This window comes from Chrysochloris asiatica, unplaced genomic scaffold (genome assembly GCF_000296735.1).
Source record: "Chrysochloris asiatica unplaced genomic scaffold, ChrAsi1.0 scaffold00268, whole genome shotgun sequence".
In the NCBI taxonomy this organism is placed as follows: Eukaryota; Metazoa; Chordata; class Mammalia; order Afrosoricida; family Chrysochloridae; genus Chrysochloris; species Chrysochloris asiatica.
The window spans coordinates 108,716-114,244 of NW_006408786.1; positions in this window are offsets into that span (position 1 = coordinate 108,716).

Genomic DNA, 5,529 nt, shown 5'->3' on the forward strand with positions numbered 1-5,529 from the left:
TCTTCTTCATATAATCCAGCTTCTTGGATTATTTGCTCAGCATGAAGATTTAATAAATATGATGAAAGAATACAACCTTGACACACACCTATCCTAATTTTAAACCATTCGGTGTCCCCTTGTTCTGTTCAAACAACTGCCTCTTTGTCTATGTACATACAGGTTCTTCATAAGCACAATTAAGTGTTCCAGAATACACATTCTCCACAATGTTATCCACAGCTTGTCATGATCCACACAATTAAGTCAGAGGAGGGAAAAAATCACTTGAAGCACTTACTGATGAAGTAAGCATTTGGTGTTTTTTTTTTTTTAAAGTTGACTGAAAACTTTATTGTAATTAAAAAGTGACATAACAGGGTTGTAATGAATTCAGCAAATCATTCTGCTGATATTTTAGAACTGATACCAGCTTCTACCAGGCAACTTAAAAAATTCAAATGTGAAAATTTCACAGACTGAAAACTTTATTGTAATCAAAACGTGACATAACAGGGTTGTAATGAGTTCAGCAAATCATTCTGCTGATATTTTAGAACTGATACCAGCTTCTACCAGGCAACTTAAAAATTCAAATGTGAAAACTTCACAGTACAGTAAACTCCACCCCAACTAATTTATGGTGGTTAAAAATAAATTGCCCTAACAAAACCTCTCATGTAACATGGTCACAACTGATGAAGATCAAAGACTATAGCCTGCAGTAGGCAATACACTTCTTATTGAAAAGCACAGTTAAGTATTACCTCAGACTTTCACACTTGTCTTAAGATATCATGTAAGCAAAGACAGAGTGTTAGATGTTTATTTAGTGCTGAAGGAAAAAGAGACTAAACTAGAATTCTGTATCTAACAAAATTATCCTTTAAAAAGGAAGGAGGAAAAAGAAAATAGACAGTTTTAGCAAAATTGTGGAGAAATAAGAACCATCATCCATTGCTGGTGGGAATGCAAAATGGTACAACCATTGTGGAAAAGTTTGACACTGTTCACAAAAAGTTGGCTATAGAACTACAAAATAACCCAACAATCTCACATGTAGGCAAATACCCAAAAGAAATAAAAGCAGAAAATTAAACAAATCTGGATACCAGTATTAACTGTAGTACTCAATATCAGGATTGAAAGAACTCATTAACAACCTATGATATGCAGATGAACCAATCTTACTTGCTAAAAGCAAAGAAGACTTGAAGCACTTACTGGTGAAGATCAAAGCCTATAGCCTACAGTATGCAATACACCTCAATATAAAGAAAACAAAAACCCTTCAAACTGGACCAATAAGCAACATGATAAATGCAGAAAATGTTTAAGTTGTCAAGAAATTTTACTTAGCTCAATAATCAATGTCCATAAAAGCAATAATGAAGAAATCAAATGACATATTGCAAATTTTCTGCTGAAACCTCTCTAAAGTATTAAAAAGCCAAAATGGCACTTTCAGGAATAAGGAGCAGCTGACCTAAGTCATGGTATTTTCAATCACCTTCTATGCATGCAAAAGCTGAACAATGAATAAGGAAAGCAAAAGAAAATGGGGTGCATTTAACTCATAGTGGTATTGAAGAATACTGACCAGACAGAATTAACAAATCTATCTTTGAATAAGTACAGCCAGAATGCTCCTTAGAATAGAGTCTGGTGAAACAGTCTCACATACTTTGGACATATTATACATGAGAAAGGACCAGTCCTTGGAGACGAATATTATAATTTGTAAAGGTCAGTGAACGCGAAAGACCCTCAGGGAGATGGATTGAAACAGTGGCTGTAACAATGAGCTCAAACAGTTTATTGCTGTTGTTAAGTGTCGTCAAGTTGGTTCCAACTCACACACTATTTAGGGTTTCCAAGGAGCAGCTGCTAGGTTTGAACCACCGACCTGGCGATTCAAACTGACTATGCGGTCTAGTGCATTATCCTGTAGTGCCACCACAATTATTAGGATGGAGCAAAACCGCGCAAAGTTTTATTCGGTCGCAACAGGGTTGCTACAAGTTGGAGCCAACTCAACAGCACCTAACAAGAACATCAGTCATAATGAGAGGACAAAGCCCTAGACTGTGAATTCAGGCTTTCCACAAACCTGAAGCCTCCAAGTTGTTCCACACTGATTTAAAAAAAAAAATGTGTCTGGAGACCCTACACACAAGATCCAGCTGGACTCAGCGTCGCCCGTTTTACACTTTTGTTGGTATCAGAAGAGCACCAACACTACCCAGGACCTCGTTAACAGTCAGGTATACCATCAAGGGAAGGAGAAAAGCGAAGTGCGGGACCCTGTTTGGGGAGGCAGTGACAACAGGGATGGTGGTAGACATGATGACATGGAGAGATGGAGCAACTGGAGACTCTGGACACAGGGAGGAAGAGGGGCTGTGTGTTGGCAGCCGGGGGGCAGGCATGCGGGGTGTACCCAATGGATGCTTGGTGGTGCAAGCAGGGGATTGTAATCATTGCAATGAAATGAAAAATAGTAGGATGAATATAAGGATAATGGATAACGTTCTCCCATGTAAACTAACACATAATACACAATAAAAACATAAAAAAAAACAATCAGGTATTTTACCCCAAAATTCTCACCCCCATGTCTAGCACACAACACAATAGAGGAGGTGGAACTGTAATCTTAAGACTGCATATAAAATGCTCCAGTGTCTGAGGGAAGCTAAGAAAACTGTGAAGACTGAGGAGAAAATGAAGAGCGATGCTCTGTCTTCAGGCTCTGGTCAGAAGACACTGTCACTCACCACAGAGCACAAAGGCCCAGGATGGGAATGTTAACATCCCATGGTGTCAACTCGGAGCGTTACATAAGGAATATGACCCCAGGCTTTCAAATCCTAGTGACAGTAGATCAGGACCTTCAGATGCCTCCGAAAACTCAGTCCTTTGGCCCCCCCACTGCCACATGAGGAACCAGTCTTGCAGCACACAGCTGGCCCCCCAGCAATCCATAACAAGCCTCTTACCACTTACAGTAAGAAGAATCCAGTTCTCCTAAAACTCACCATTTCCTTGCTCCAGCTTTTGGAAGCCTAAGTCCAAGAAATCACTTCAATAAGAGGGATGGCAGTGGAAGCACTGGGCAGTCTGGAGGCAGATGAATAATATTTGGTCCACACACCAGTCAGAGCAGTTGAAATCCTTTTCTGTGATTTACAGATGTGCAAGATGGTCGTCCTAGGATCCCAGCTGCCCGGACTTGATACCTGAAATGGAAGATGGATGGGGGAGGAACTAGTGTTAAGTTAAGTAGAGAGTAAATGTATTTTCTTTGTTTCCTCCCACGACATTTGCACTTAAGTTATCTAACAGGATCCAGCTTCCTGAAAACACACCTGCGATCTTCATGCAATTACGTGGACCTCTTCTTTCCGGCAACAAGATCACAAATTGAAGAACTGACTTATCCGAGAGCATGAGAAGCAACCAGGCATGACCACTCTAGAAAACTCGATCCTAATTTCCTCCATGAAGTCAAGGATCCAATGTTGAAGTTATGGGTTCACCAACGTAATTTTGTCTTTTCTGGATCGATACTACTGTTATTGTAGTTGTTGTCAAATGCCATCGAGTCAGTTCTAACTCATAGCAACTTTGTATAGGGTTTCCAAGGAGCAGCTGGTGGATTTGAACTCCTGACCTTATGGTTCGCAGTCCAGTGCTGATCTTACAGCACCACACCAGGAGTAGATAGGTGCCATCAAGTCAAATGACTCAAAGTGACTCAAAGTGACCCCATGTACAACAAAACATGGGGTCACTTTGACTCAAAGTGACCCCATGTACAACAAAACAGTGTCCAGCACTGGGTCATCCTTACAATCTTTCCAATGTATGAACCCAGTGTTGCAGCCATTCTGTCAATCCATCAGAGTTAGAACAATACAGGTGATATTAACTGATATTAACATGGGTGAGTTGACAGGATAAACATGTTTATCAAGTTTCATCAATGCACTCATTATGTTTCATTCATTTTTAATTATGTGTAGCTAAAAACCTTCTAAGGAGCTCTGGTAGTCTAGTGGTGATGAATCAGGCTACAAACTTTAAGGTCAGCAGTTCTAAACTACCAGCTGTTCCACGGGAGAAAGGTGAGGCTTTCTGCTCCTGTAAAGATTTACAGCCTGTGCAGGGTGGCTATGAGTCAGAACCGACTCCATGGCACATCAAGGCCACGACAACGAAAAACCTTCTAACGTGCTTTTAAAGGTGGTACAGTAGGTTAAGTGCTGGGCAAGGCTGGTGATTCAAACTCACCAGTCATTCCATGGGAGAAAGATGAGGCTGTCTGCTGCCGTTAACACTGACAGCCTCAGAAACCCTACGGAGCAGTTCTCCTGGGTCTTATAATGTTGCTAAGAGTCAGAACCAACTCAATAGCAGTGGATCTTTTGGGTTTATTGTGCGTTTAAAATTTTTCTTCATTTCATTCATAGCACTGTTATATATGATAGGCATTTTCTCAATTGCTTTTAAATTCACATTTTTTCTTCCCCTCAAGATTTTGTTGTTGTTTTTCCCCCTCTGTCCTCAAACTAGGACACCACCAGTCCCAAAGCTTTTTTGAGATGTCTTTCAATCTTATCAATCAACAAATAAATCAGGAAATCAGTATGTTTCCCCTAAGGAGCCATGTCCTACTTGCTCCCACTTCTTTGCATACCCTCTAAGATGACTCCTAGTCTTTCATTTTTTGGTCTCAGTTTAAAATGTTCTCCCTCTCCCCTGATCTTTACACCAGTGTCTCGCCTTTAAGCACAATCATTCCTTTTATTATTTTATCAAAGGGTACTCTACAAATTTAATTCACTTCCTTATTTCTATACTTATCATTTCCAACATAAACTAGGAGCTTGTTTAATACATAGGTTCTCAAACCCTATGCCAGAAGTGCTGACTCAAAGTCGGCATTTTAACAAGATCCCTGGGTTATTCCCATTGTTAATCAAGTACAAGAAGCATTATGTAACTCCACGAATGAACTAAAGGAATCAATGGATGCTCTTGGAACCATCTCCATCTACATTTTATCAGGCGCTATCTTCCAGATCCACAACCAGTCTTCATATCTAGGCCTGCTCAGTCATCTTTAAACTGTCCATAACAAGCTCCTGGCCTGACGTCATTCAATCATGATCATGATCATCAGTTCCAAAGTATCTTTTCAGTACAAGAATGAGTGGCTGACTACTGGCCTTCAAAAGTCCAGAGCAGTCAGGATAGTTCTAAATGATCCTCTATTATCTGGCTCACACATACTCCCTAACCCACACTTTGCTTTTTCTGCTCAATCATCTCTGACTTTCATCAAGGAATGGATGATCCTAGGTTTGCTTAAATAATTTTCCTTTTCAAGCAGTCCAATTCAATCTGGTAAGGTCCTTTTATTACAGAATCAGATGTTCCTGGGGTTTCCTTATTTATTTAAAACTGTCTCCTCCCATGCCACACTTTAAATGTATTGGCAATGACTAGATGATCAGAGCTCAACTAGAAGAAAAAAGAAAAAAAAAA